This window comes from Panulirus ornatus, chromosome 50 (assembly GCF_036320965.1).
Source record: "Panulirus ornatus isolate Po-2019 chromosome 50, ASM3632096v1, whole genome shotgun sequence".
Lineage (NCBI taxonomy): Eukaryota > Metazoa > Arthropoda > Malacostraca > Decapoda > Palinuridae > Panulirus > Panulirus ornatus.
This window is the reverse complement of record NC_092273.1, coordinates 28,486,284-28,502,281: the sequence shown is the minus strand read 5'-3', so window position 1 is coordinate 28,502,281 and position 15,998 is coordinate 28,486,284.

Below are 15,998 nucleotides of genomic sequence, written 5' to 3'. Positions count from 1 at the left end.
TTCCTCTCTTCCTACACGTACACATGCCTTACATCCTCGATAAGAACTTTTCACTGCTTTTAGCAACTTTCCTCCTACACCATATACTCTTAATACCTTCCACAGAGCATCTCTATCAACTCTATCATATGCCTTCTACAGATCCATAAATGTTACATACAAAGCCATTTGCTTTTCGAAGTATATATATATATATATATATATATATATATTTTTTTTTTTTTTTTTTTTTATACTTTGTCGCTGTCTCCCGCGTTTGCGAGGTAGCGCAAGGAAACAGACGAAAGAAATGGCCCACCCCCCCCCCCCATACACATGTACATACACACGTCCACACACGCAATATACATACCTACACAGCTTTCCATGGTTTACCCCAGACGCTTCACATGCCTTGCTTCAATCCACTGACAGCACGTCAACCCCTGTATACCACATGACTCCAATTCACTCTATTTCTTGCCCTCCTTTCACCCTCCTGCATGTTCAGGCCCCGATCACACAAAATCTTTTTCACTCCATCTTTCCACCTCCAATTTGGTCTCCCTCTTCTCCTCGTTCCCTCCACCTCCGACACATATATCCTCTTGGTCAATCTCTCCTCACTCATTCTCTCCATGTGCCCAAACCATTTCAAAACACCCTCTTCTGCTCTCTCAACCACGCTCTTTTTATTTCCACACATCTCTCTTACCCTTACGTTACTTACTCGATCAAACCACCTCACACCACACATTGTCCTCAATGTATGTGAGAAATACTTAGAAAAGCAAATGGATTTGTATGTAGCATTTATGGATCTGGAGAAGGCATATGATAGAGTTGATAGAGATGCTCTGTGGAAGGTATTAAGAATATATGGTGTGGGAGGAAAGTTGTTAGAAGCAGTGAAAAGTTTTAATCGAGGATGTAAGGCATGTGTACGTGTAGGAAGAGAGGAAAGTGATTGGTTCTCAGTGAATGTAGGTTTGCGGCAGGGGTGTGTGATGTCTCCATGGTTGTTTAATTTGTTTATGGATGGGGTTGTTAGGGAGGTAAATGCAAGAGTTTTGGAAAGAGGGGCAAGTATGAAGTCTGTTGGGGATGAGAGAGCTTGGGAAGTGAGTCAATTGTTGTTCGCTGATGATACAGCGCTGGTGGCTGATTCATGTGAGAAACTGCAGAAGCTGGTGACTGAGTTTGGTAAAGTGTGTGGAAGAAGAAAGTTAAGAGTAAATGTGAATAAGAGCAAGGTTATTAGGTACAGTAGGGTTGAGGGTCAAGTCAATTGGGAGGTGAGTTTGAATGGAGAAAAACTGGAGGAAGTGAAGTGTTTTAGATATCTGGGAGTGGATCTGGCAGCGGATGGAACCATGGAAGCGGAAGTGGATCATAGGGTGGGGGAGGGGGCGAAAATCCTGGGGGCCTTGAAAAAGGTGTGGAAGTCGAGAACATTATCTCGGAAAGCAAAAATGGGTATGTTTGAAGGAATAGTGGTTCCAACAATGTTGTATGGTTGCGAGGCGTGGGCTATGGATAGAGTTGTGCGCAGGAGGATGGATGTGCTGGAAATGAGATGTTTGAGGACAATGTGTTTTGTGAGGTGGTTTGATCGAGTGAGTAACGTAAGGGTAAGAGAGATGTGTGGAAATAAAAAGAGCGTGGTTGAGAGAGCAGAAGAGGGTGTTTTGAAGTGGTTTGGGCACATGGAGAGGATGAGTGAGGAAAGATTGACCAAGAGGATATATGTGTCGAAGGTGGAGGGAAGAAGGAGAAGAGGGAGACCAAATTGGAGGTGGAAAGATGGAGTGAAAAAGATTTTGTGTGATCGGGGCCTGAACATGCAGGAGGGTGAAAGGAGGGCAAGGAATAGAGTGAATTGGAGCGATGTGGTATACCGGGGCTGACGTGCTGTCAGTGGATTGAATCAAGGCATGTGAAGCGTCTGGGGTAAACCATGGAAAGCTGTGTAGGTATGTATATTTGCGTGTGTGGACGTATGTATATACATGTGTATGGGGGGGGGGTTGGGCCATTTCTTTCGTCTGTTTCCTTGCGCTACCTCGCAAACGCGGGAGACAGCGACAAAGTATAAAATATATATATATATATATATATATATATATATATATATATATATATATATATATATATATATATATATATATATGGAGGTGGAAAGATGGAGTGAAAAAGATTTTGTGTGATCGGGGCCTGAACATGCAGGAGGGTGAAAGGAGGGCAAGGAATAGAGTGAATTGGATTTGATGTGGTATACCGGGGTTGACGTGCTGTCAGTGGATTGAATCAGGGCATGTGAAGCGTCTGGGGTAAACCATGGAAAGCTGTGTAGGTATGTATATTTGCGTGTGTGGACGTATGTATATACATGTGTATGGGGGTGGGTTGGGCTATTTCTTTCGTCTGTTTCCTTGCGCCACCTCGCAAACGCGGGAGACGGCGACAAAGCAAAAAAAAAAAGAAAATATATATATATATATATATATATATATATATATATATATATATATATATATATATATATATATATATATATATATATATATTCAAATCTTTCGAAAGCCATGCCGTTCGAGTTGCTTCATCTTGGGTTTGGTGTATGGGTTCAGTTGAAGCAGATTGCCCCAACATTTGTATGCAAAAGTGTTGCCCGTTTGTTGGGTCATTCCACATTTCTTCGCTTATTTCTCTTCCGCTGTCCTCACCCGGCTTATCAATGGCTGATCAACACCTAATGTTGATATCATTCGACGTATATGTATCATGGGAAGTCCATGAAGAAGGCGAGTACTGAAAAGAATTCAGAACCCGGGCTGGATTCTGAACGTGCCCTCAGGCGAGGGTGAGGTGAACCCGACCCACATGGAGATGGTGTGCGGCGTCAGGCTGGAGGTGACTTTCCTTACCATCAGAGGCCACATTCCGAGGTCATGACGCTACATAATGGTACATACCATGGATGATACACGAGCGGTACTCTAACCCACAGACTTCTGTGTCACTCTTGGGTCAACTCTTGACACAAGATATTCTCGAGTGCCATTAAGATCCCTAAGGTTAACGGGAGGTCATGACCTACGCTCGTGTATACTGGATGGCTCGATGAAAACACGAGATGCACGTATTCCAAGAGTGGACAAATTCCTTCTTGTTCCCGATGGTATAAGGATGTATGGTTGGCAAGCTGGAAATACCTTACTCCCATCTGTCCACTGAGTAGTATCTATTTGAAAATACTGAACGCAATATATATGTGGGAGGAGTCGAGTTGCTGGATAGATAAGTCTAATCACTGATCACTTGTTAGGCGACTTGATGGTGCTGTGGTTAGGTGAGGTTATCATCTGTTCCCTTGCACGAGGTCGACCCCCGGCACGGGATGACGACCCACAGCTCACACAGCTGTTCATCCTTTTAAATACTTAGTAGATAAACGGGTACTAACGTCGTCTAGGGACGAAGCACTGTAACTGTGAGAGGTCTAGCCAGTCGATAGTTTGGTGGTCCTCACTAACAAGACGGTGAGCCAGTCTACCCAGGATTGGTACCTGACTTGGTAACACTGCGGCTGTGTGTGTGTGTGTGTGTGTGTACGAGCCAACATGACTAGGGGAAACACAGGCATTGCTACATCATGACCACATGTCCCACATGACTACATCATGACCACATGTCCCACATGACTACATCATGACCACATGTCCCACATGACTACATCATGACCACATGCCCCACATGACTACATCATGACCACATGTCCCACATGACTACATCATGACCACATGTCCCACATGACTACATCATGACCACATGTCCCACATGACTACATCATGACCACATGTCCCACATGACTACATCATGACCACATGTCCCACATGACTACATCATGACCACATGTCCCACATGACTACATCATGACCACATGCTCCACATGACTACATCATGACCACATGTCCCACATGACTACATCATGACCACATGCCCCACATGACTACATCATGACCACATGCCCCACATGACTACATCATGACCACATGTCCCACATGACTACATCATGACCACATGTCCCACATGACTACATCATGACCACATGTCCCACATGACTACATCATGACCACATGTCCCACATGACTACATCATGACCACATGTCCCACATGACTACATCATGACCACATGTCCCACATGACTACATCATGACCACATGCCCCACATGACTACATCATGACCACATGTCCCACATGACTACATCATGACCACATGTCCCACATGACTACATCATGACCACATGTCCCACATGACTACATCATGACCACATGTCCCACACGACTACATCATGACTACATGTTCCACATGACTACATCATGACCACATGCCCCACATGACTACATCATGACCACATGCCCCACATGACTACATCATGACCACATGTCCCACATGACTACATCATGACTGCATGTCCCACATGACTACATCATGACCACATGTCCCACATGACTACATCATGACCACATGTCCCACATGAGTACATCATGACCACATGTCCCACATGACTACATCATGACTACATGTCCCACATGACTACATCATGACCACATGCCCCACATGACTACATCATGACTGCATGTCCCACATGACTACATCATGACCACATGCTCCACATGACTACATCATGACTACATGTCCCACATGACTACATCATGACCACATGTCCCACATGAGTACATCATGACCACATGTCCCACATGAGTACATCATGACCACATGTCCCACATGACTACATCATGACTACATGTCCCACATGACTACATCATGACCACATGCCCCACATGACTACATCATGACCACATGTCCCACATGACTACATCATGACTACATGTCCCACATGACTACATCATGAACACATGCCCCACATGACTATATCATGACCACATGTCCCACATGACTACATCATGACCACATGTCCCACATGAGTACATCATGACCACATGCCCCACATGACTACATCATGACCACATGTCCCACATGACTACATCATGACCACATGTCCCACATGACTACATCATGACCACATGCCCCACATGAGTACATCATGACCACATGTCCCACATGACTACATCATGACCACATGTCCCACATGACTACATCATGACCACATGCCCCACATGACTACATCATGACCACATGCCCCACATGAGTACATCATGACCACATGTCCCACATGACTACATCATGACCACATGTCCCACATGACTACATCATGACCACATGTCCCACATGACTACATCATGACTGCATGTCCCACATGACTACATCATGACCACATGCCCCACATGACTACATCATGACTACATGTCCCACATGACTACATCATGACCACATGTTCCACATGAGTACATCATGACCACATGTCCCACATGACTACATCATGACCACATGTCCCACATGACTACATCATGACCACATGCCCCACATGACTACATCATGACTACATGTTCCACATGACTACATCATGACCACATGCCCCACATGACTACATCATGACCATATGTCCCACATGACTACATCATGACCACATGTCCCACATGAGTACATCATGACCACATGCCCCATATGACTACATCATGACCACATGTCCCATATGACTATATCATGACCACATGTCCCACATGAGTACATCATGACCACATGTCCCACATGACTACATCATGACTACATGCCCCACATGACTACATCATGACTACATGTCCCACATGACTACATCATGGCCACATGCCCCACATGACTACATCATGACTACATGCCCCACATGACTACATCATGACTACATGTTCCACATGACTACATCATGACCACATGCCTCACATGACTACATCATGACCACATGTCCCACATGACTACATCATGACCACATGTCCCACATGACTACATCACGACCACATGCCCCACATGACTACATCATGACCACATGTCCCACATGACTACATCATGACCACATGTCCCACATGACTACATCATGACCACATCTCCCACATGACTACATCATGACCACATCTCCCACATGACTACATCATGACCACATGTCCCACATGACTACATCATGACCACATGTCCCATATGAGTACACCACCACCATGATGATCAGTTAACACACATATAGCTGGCCACCACTTACGTGAATCATCAAGAACAACAGAGAGAGAGAGAAGAGAGAGAGAGAGAGAGAGAGAGAGAGAGAGAGAGAGAGAGAGAGAGAGAGAGAGAGAGAGAGAGAGAGAGAGAGAGAGAGGCCAGACAGCCACCACACCGGCCAGGCAACGGTTGTGGAGAGGGGGCGGGGTGACTGGTTAATGACTAAAGCTGGGATGGCTGGGTAAGTAGAGGGGAAGGGCGTGGGTAGAGCTGGGATGGCTGGGTAAGTAGAGGGGATGGGCGTGGGTGGAGCTGGGATGGCTGGGTAAGTAGAGGGGATGGGCGTGGGTGGAGCTGGGATGGGTGTGGGTTGAGTTGGGATGGAAGGATGCGGTTGGGCTGGGATGGATGGGTATGTTGAAGGGAAGAAAGTGATTGCTCTGGAATGGATGGGTAGATTCAAGGGATGAGGTGAAATGGTTTGACATGGAGGAGGGAGAGGCATAGTAGGAGTGAGTGGAGGTGTGAGACGATGGAACGGAAGAGGCCAGACGCGGGTCAGAAAACTGTGCAAAATGAAGAAAGGAAGAAGCAATTCCGTAAACAACGTAATCTGAGGACGAGATGGAATATAACAAAGTTTGAGAGATAACACCGGTCAACACAATTATAAAAAAAATTTTTGTCCCACGATCTAAAATAAGTGGACCTTACAGTAATTATTACGCTGAAATCAAACTCGTTTTTAGAATTTCTCTATCAGGCATGATTCTTAAGTGACCGAGCAATGAAATCTTACAATGAATGTATATAACTCATTCATAAATAAGGCTGGTATTACACTAATGAAACTTATCTCTAAAATGTCAACTTGTCGATTTTCGGTTATATTAATCCTCGGGAACATCCCTCCTTAGTGTCCAACAGTCACCTGCCAGTATAGAGGGGCTCCACCTTCCTTGGTATCGCTCTTCCATGTCCAAAATGTCTTGGTGAAATCTTTGGCCGTACTCATCACTGACTGACCCAAGATCTTCCGGGAGAAAGTCTAAGTGTGAGTCCAAAAAGTGGATTTTTAGACTCATCTTGCACCCTGGAGCTGTATAAGAAGTCAACAGATCTTTTACAACCTCACAGTAGTTTTCTGATCTGATTCCCCGAGAAACCTTTGCAAACTCTCTTAAAAGACAGCCATGTAGAGTTTTCAACTTCATTTAGCTCTTCATTAAACTTTTCACCTCGAAGCAGTTCCCTGATCTGTGGTGCTACAAAATAGCCTCCTTGATTTTGGCATCACTGATTCTGGGAAATGGATTCGTGAAATATGTGAATCCATGACCAGTTTAAGCCATATCTTTGTTCAAGTTCTTCATCACCCTGAGCTTGATGTACAAAGAAGGCGGATCGCTTTTCTCAGGATCAACAAGCGAGTGGAGGATTGATGACATTCTTCATCCATGGAGTCAGTGATGTTTGTTTTGGCCAAAACTTTCTTTACATAATGATTGATCCAGTCCCGGCTGTCCCAGTCCCGGCTGTCCCAGTCCCGGCTGTCCCACTCACAGAGGACACAACACAACTTCGTGTGACCAAGTTGCATTCCCAGTAAAAGTGCCACAACCTTTAGGTCACCACATACAATCCGCTTAAAGTCACCCTACTTAATGTCTTCCAAAAGAAGCTTCATGTTATCATACGATTCCTTTATGTTAGCTGCGTGAACCAGAGGAACAGCGGGGAACTTATTTCCGTGGTGGAGTAGAACTGCTTTGAAGCTTACTTTTGATGGGTCAGTATCAAGCGCCACTCATGTGTGTTATATTGGTTCTCCATAACAGAACGAACATCATTGCAAAATACCAGACCATCTTCAAGGGAGAAAAATTCTATGAAAACGATATGGCGACCACGATAAAAATAAACTTTAGTTTCACTCTGGAGAAGATTCCTTCCCTTTGACCTGGAACCCAAAGTTCGTCTTGCTTTTTAGATCAAATCAAATATCGGACGAGATCAATAAGATCTTCTTGACTCAGCAAATATGGTTCACTTGAAGAACACCTTCCAATGTTGGATCCATATTGTTCTGTACTTGGTCTACTTTCTCATCACCAAGCTCATCGTCACTCTCTCTCTCTCTCTCTCTCTCTCTCTCTCTCTCTCTCTCTCTCTCTCTCTCTCTCTCTCTCTCTCTCTCTCTCTCTCTCTCTCTCTCTCTCTAGTCTTCCTCCACCAATACGCTTCCCTGATAACGTTCTCCGTTGTACCTTTACCTCCCACCCTCCCTCGGCCCGAAGGATCCTCACGAGAATCGCAGATGAACTTTGCCTCGGGGAGTGACAGTGTGTGTGTGTGTGTGTGTGTGTGTGTGTGTGTGTGTGTGTGTGTGTGTACGTGTGTGTGTGGTGTGTGTGTGTGTGTGTGTGGTGTGTGTGTGTGTGTGTGTGTACGTGTGTGTGTGTGACCGCGTGGAGCCAGACACCATCACACACCTTCTCCCTCCCTCCCGCCGTCTTGGTCTGGGCAGACCTGACACCTAGCTGGTCTGGGCCTCACTAACCACCAGCACACAAGACGACCTTCCAGCACACCAGAGGGCAGGCATCGCTGACGCCATGATCGTCCCAGTCGAGTCTAACTTTTCATCGTCTCTTTCCCCCATTTTCTACTGTTAGTTAGTCATTCTTCTGTTTTCTATTTACTTTATCAAGTAGCATTGATCTACTGCCCTCCCCAGTCCCTGACGTAGGTAGAAAACACAAACACACACACACACACACACACACACACACACACCAAAAGAGGATCTGTCGGGGTCCAGACGCGATGTAGGAAATCCCAGCGGTAGCATCAGACAGGCAGGTCGGGAGGGAGGGAGATCGGGAGGTCAGGAGGGAGGGAGGGACGTCGGGAGGCCAGGAGGGAGGGAGGCAGGGCTGGCGGGAGGGTAGGCTTCCTTCATCCAGGGGGTATGAATTCCAGGCCTGGCCTTGAGCCCGGGTCTGGACCAGCCCGACACTCTCACTACTAACCGACCTCTCTGGCCACCCGCCTGTGTCACTGTCTGGTTTCGACATTGATTCGCATGACTTTTTTTCTTCTGAAGGCTCCAGCCCACATCAAGGCCGGGCTTTACCTGATATGCAGAGATAATCATGAAAGAGAAAAGAGAAAGACAAGGGAAAGTGATTACGGATTTTAGAGGAAGTGAAAAGCCTGTCTTTTAAAATGTGACAAGTCATTGTTATTGGGAAAAACACGAGAGGGTAGAGAGTTCCAAAGCTTCGAGGTGTAGGAAAACAAACAAGTATCAAAACGGCCCACCCTTGAGCTGCTGATGGCCACTCAGTAATCATGTGACGCAGCAGCTTGCCGAGTGTTGCGTGGTCTAGCTAGTGGTGGGGGGCACACACGCCGCCAGCTCTCGGGTGCAAAAACCAAAGTAATACCTACAGAAGAGAGAAAGTGAACCAACATTGCGGCGTAGGGCAAGGGGGCCAAGTTTGGAAGTTATCCTGGGACGGTCTGTAAGGTGGATCGCTTTCGACTCACCTCTGTCAAGTAAGGATACAGAGCTAGAACCACCCCGGATGTGAGAGCAGCTAGAACTACCCCGGATGTGAGAGCAGCTAGAACCACCCCGGATGTGAGAGCAGCTAGAACTACCCCGGATGTGAGAGCAGCTAGAACCACCCCGGATGTGAGAGCAGCTAGAACCACCCCGGATGTGAGAGCAGCTAGAACTACCCCGGATGTGAGAGCAGCTAGAACTACCCCGGATGTGAGAGCAGCTAGAACCACCCCGGAGATGAGAGCAGCTAGAACCACCCCGGATGTGAGAGCAGCTAGAACCACCCCGGATGTGAGAGCAGCTAGAACCACCCCGGAGATGAGAGCAGCTAGAACCAACCCGGATGTGAGAGCAGCTAGAACCACCCCGGATGTGAGAGCAGCTAGAACCACCCCGGATGTGAGAGCAGCTAGAACCACCCCGGGTGTGAGAGTGGATAGAACCACCCCGGATGTGAGAGCAGCTAGAACCACCCCGGATGTGAGAGGAGCTAGAACCACCCCGGATGTGAGAGCAGCTAGAACCACCCCGGATGTGAGAGCAGCTAGAACCAACCCGGATGTGAAAGCAGCTAGAACCACCCCGGATGTGAGAGCAGCTAGAACCACCCCGGATGTGAGAGGAGCTAGAACCACCCCGGATGTGAGAGCAGCTAGAACCACCCCGGATGTGAGAGCAGCTAGAACCACCCCGGATGTGAGAGCAGCTAGAACCACCCCGGATGTGAGAGCAGCTAGAACCACCCCGGATGTGAGAGCAGCTAGAACCACCCCGGGTGTGAGAGTGGATAGAACCACCCCGGATGTGAGAGCAGCTAGAACCACCCCGGATGTGAGAGCAGCTAGAACCACCCCGGATGTGAGAGTGGATAGAACCACCCCGGATGTGAGAGGGGGTAGAACCACCCCGGATGTGAGAGCTGTACTCCAAACAAAAACGGATCAATCCTTTATACAAACGGAACAACTGTTCAGGGGAAAAGACATTGTGACATCTAAACAGGACTCCCAGTTTCTTAGAGGCAGACTTTGCTATTCTCGTAATGTGGGGTTTCCAAGGAAGTGGATGTTCCAGTAATACCAAGTATGTTCATCGAGTTAGGTGGTGGAATCACAGAACAGACAAAGAAGAGACGAAAGTCTTCGACAGAGAGCCGGGTAGAAACTTGGTCTTGGAGGCATTAAACTTAACCAGTTTTCGTCTACCCCAGTGAGATATCCTGTCCAAGTCTGAGTTTATTGAGGAAGTTGCGTCAAGACGAGATGCAGAGAGAGAGAGAGAGAGAGAGAGAGAGAGAGAGAGAGAGAGAGAGAGAGAGAGAGAGAGAGAGAGAGAGAGAGAGAGAGAGAGAGAGAGAGGAGCAGAATTGAAGGATGTGGATGAATGCAGGGTTGAGTCATCAGCATATGAGTGCATCTGATCATTTGCGGAGAAGAGGAAATCATTGAAAAAAAAGAAACAGTGTAGGGGTCAGGACAGAACCTTGAGTAACAGCGCTGTTCATGGAGAAAAGGTAAGTGGTGATTGTGGTGGGTGGGTGGGTGGGTGGGGGGGGAGAGGCTAATCCAACTACAGAGACAGATTAGACGGAGGGGAAGCTAGATATAGTGGAGCAAAATGAGGGAGGGCAACCAAAAGAGGGAAGTTTAGAGACAAGACCCCGATGCCATGTCTTGTCAAAAACTTTGGATATGTCAAGGGCAACTACACAATACTCGCCAAATCTTTCAGGGATGATGACCAAACATTAGAAAAATAGGAAAAAAAAATATCACCGATGGATTTCATCTTACGGAAGCCATACTGATTTTCGAGGTGTTCAAGCAATAGGATGATAGATAGAAGGTTAAGAGCGGTCACCCTTCTCAGGGATGGGATGTATCAATGTATGATTCCGAGGTGAAGGGAAAGTTTTGATTTGTAAACAGAAACGGAACAGACGAGCAAGCGTAGGTGCAAGTTCAGGGACGCATCTTTCAGTACACGGGGATGGATGCCATCAGGACCATAAGCCTTGCTTGTGTCCAGAGAAAGAAGCGCTTTTCAGACAGTCCGAAAGGAGATTACGGGAAGAGGCAAAGGAATGACAGGAAGAGCGTCAGGAGGTGAAGAAATGTTAGTCATCAAAAGGTGGAGTTAGAGGAGAAACGGGGACCAAAGAGACTTGCTTTGTCTACGGGAGAGACAGATATGGTACCGATATAACGGAAAAGTGAAGGAAAGGAAGAACACAGAAGTTGTTAGAGATGCCCACAGCAAAAGACTAGAAAGACCTATTACTGGAAGACGACGAGAGGTTATCACACTTCCTTTGAATAAAGGAACGCATCGCCACACGGATAACGTGCTCCCGGCGATTACGGGCAGAGATAAAAGCAGAATGGGAGCCAGAGGAAGGAAAGTTTTTCCAAGCCCGATATGTCTGATCCCTTGCCTGAATGGCCTCAAAACAGAAGCATTTGAACCATAGATTGGATGAAGAGGTCGTCTTGGAGGAAGAGGGGATAGATGCTTCCATTCCTGCAAGAATAACCTCTGCCATGCGTTTGGAGGAGACAGAAGCATCAGAAAAGAACTTACGTAAGTTATTCCAATCAGTTTTGTTGAGATGCGAATAATTACACTTAGAAGGGGCCGCTGGAGGGGGAGGTGCTGTTGAAACAGATACATGTATGAGACTGTGATCAGATGAACCAATTGGGGCGAGATCTTATTCTTATAGCGGGATGTACTAGTGGTGAAAAACAAATCCATGGTATTAGGAGAGTGGTCACAGCGGTCAGGTGTATGAGTAGGTTTATTGAGAGGGTGAAGGCATGTACAGTGCATCAGACTGAGGAAGAGCAGTGTGTTTTCAGAAGTGGTAGAGGATGTGTGGATCAGGTGTCTGCTTTGAAGAATGTATGTGAGAAATACTTAGAAAAGCAAATGGATTTGTATGCAGCATTTATAGATCTGGAGAAGGCATATGATAGAGTTGATAGAGATGCTCTGAGGAAGGTATCAAGAATATATGGTGTGGGAGGCAAGTTGTTAGAAGCAGTGAAAAATTTTATCGAGTATGTAAGGCTTGTGTGCGTGTAGGAAGAGAGGAAAGTGATTGGTTCTCAAGTGAATGTTGGTTTGCGGCAGGGGTGTGTGATGTCTCCATGGTTGTTTAATTTGTTTATGGATGGGGTTGTTAGGGAGGTGAATGCAAGAGTTTTGGAAAGAGGGGCAAGTATGCAGTCTGTTCTGGATGAGAGAGCTTGGGAAGTGTCAGTTGTTGTTCGCTGATGATACAGCGCTGGTGGCGGATTCATGTGAGAAACTGCAGAAGCTGGTGACTGAGTTTGGTAAAGTGTGTGAAAGATGAAAGCTGAGAGTAAATGTAAATAATGGCAAGGTTATTAGGTACAGTAGGGTTGAGGGACAAGTCAATTGGGAGGTAAGTTTGAATGGAGAAAAACTGGAGGAAGTGTGTTTTAGATATCTGGGAGTGGATCTGGCAGCGGATGGAACCATGGAAGCGGAAGTGAATCATAGGGTGGGGGAGGGGGCGAAAGTTCTGGGAGCGTTGAAGAATGTGTGGAAGTCGAGAACATTATCTCGGAAAGCAAAAATGGGTATGTTTGAAGGAATAGTGGTTCCAACAATGTTATATGGTTGCGAGACGTGGGCTGTGGATAGAGTTGTGCGCAGGAGGGTGGATGTGCTGGAAATGAGATGTTTGAGGACAATATGTGGTGTGAGTTGGTTTGATCGAGTAAGTAATGTAAGGGTAAGAGAGATGTGTGGTAATAAAAAGAGTGTGGTTGAGAGAGCAGAAGAGGGTGTTTTGAAATGGTTTGGGCACATGGAGAGAATGAGTGAGGAAAGATTGACCAAGAGGATATATGTGTCAGAGGTGGAGGGAACGAGGAGAAGTGGGAGACCAAATTGGAGGTGGAAAGATGGAGTGAAAAAGATTTTGAGTGATCGGGGCCTGAACATGCAGGAGGGTGAAAGGCGTGCAAGGAATAGAGTGAATTGGAACGATGTGGTATACCAGGGTCGACGTGCTGTCAATGGATTGAACCAGGGCATGTGAAGCGTCTGGGGTAAACCATGGAAAGTTCTGTGGGGCCTGGATGTGGAAAGGGAGCTGTGGTTTCGGTGCATTATTACATGACAGCTAGAGACTGAGTGTGAACGAATGTGGCCTTTGTTGTCTTTCCTAGCGCTACCTCGGACACATGAAAGGGGAGGGGGTAGGTTATTCCATGTGTGGCGAGGTGGCGATGGGAATGAATATAGGCAGACAGTATGAATCATGTACATGTGTATATATGGATATGTCTGTGTGTGTATATATATGTATACATTGAGATGTATAGGTATGTATAATTGCGTGTGTGGACGTGTGTGTATATACATGTGTATGTGGGTGGGTTGGCCATTCTTACGTCTGTTTCCTTGCGCTGCCTTGCTGACGCGGGACACAGCGACAAAGAAAAATAGATAGATAAATAGATAAATGAGTATATATATATATATATATATATATATATATATATATATATATATATATATATATATATATATATATATATATATATATATTTTTTTTTTTTATTTTTATTATACTTTGTCGCTGTCTCCCGCGTTTGCGAGGTAGCGCAAGGAAACAGACGAAAGAATTGGCCCAACCCCCCCCATACACATGTATATACATACGTCCACGCACGCAAATATACATACCTACACAGCTTTCCATGGTTTACCCCAGACGCTTCACATGCCTTGATTCAATCCACTGACAGCACGTCAACCCCGGTATACCACATCGCTCCAATTCACTCTATTCCTTGCCCTCCTTTCACCCTCCTGCATGTTCAGGCCCCGATCACACAAAATCTTTTTCACTCCATCTTTCCACCTCCAATTTGGTCTCCCTCTTCTCCTCGTTCCCTCCACCTCCGACACATATATCCTCTTGGTCAATCTTTCCTCACTCATTCTCTCCATGTGCCCAAACCACTTCAAAACACCCTCTTCTGCTCTCTCAACCACGCTCTTTTTATTTCCACACATCTCTCTTACCCTTACGTTACTCACTCGATCAAACCACCTCACACCACACATTGTCCTCAAACATCTCATTTCCAGCACATCCATCCTCCTGCGCACAACTCTATCCATAGCCCATACCCATTTTTGCTTTCCGAGATAATGTTCTCGACTTCCACACATTCTTCAAGGCCCCCAGAATTTTCGCCCCCTCCCCCACCCTATGATCCACTTCCGCTTCCATGGTTCCATCCGCTGCCAGATCCACTCCCAGATATCTAAAACACTTCACTTCCTCCAGTTTTTCTCCATTCAAACTCACCTCCCAATTGACTTGACCCTCAACCCTACTGTACCTAATAACCTTGCTCTTATTTAGTGGAATTTATTAAAAAAGGGGGTGACTGTATTATTGACTGGTTGGTAAGGTTATTTAATGTATGTATGACTCATGGTGAGGTGCCTGAGGATTGGCGGAATGCGTGCATAGTGCCATTGTACAAAGGCAAAGGGGATAAGAGCGAGTGCTCAAATTACAGAGGTATAAGTTTGTTGAGTATTCCTGGTAAATTATATGGGAGGGTATTGATTGAGAGGGTGAAGGCATGTACAGAGCATCAGATTGGGGAAGAGCAGTGTGGTTTCAGAAGTGGTAGAGGATGTGTGGATCAGGTGTTTGCTTTGAAGAATGTATGTGAGAAATACTTAGAAAAGCAAATGGATTTGTATGTAGCATTTATGGATCTGGAGAAGGCACATGATAGAGTTGATAGAGATGCTCTGTGGAAGGTATTAAGAATATATGGTGTGGGAGGAAAGTTGTTAGAAGCAGTGAAAAGTTTTTATCGAGGATGTAAGGCATGTGTACGTGTAGGAAGAGAGGAAAGTGATTGGTTCTCAGTGAATGTAGGTTTGCGGCAGGGGTGTGTGATGTCTCCATGGTTGTTTAATTTGTTTATGGATGGGGTTGTTAGGGAGGTAAACGCAAGAGTTTTGGAAAGAGGGGCAAGTATGAAGTCTGTTGGGGATGAGAGAGCTTGGGAAGTGAGTCAGTTGTTGTTCGCTGATGATACAGCGCTGGTGGCTGATTCATGTGAGAAACTGCAGAAGCTGGTGACTGAGTTTGGTAAAGTGTGTGGAAGAAGAAAGTTAAGAGTAAATGTGAATATATATATATATATATATATATATATATATATATATATATATATATATATATATATATATATATATATATATATATGTATATATATATATATATATATATAT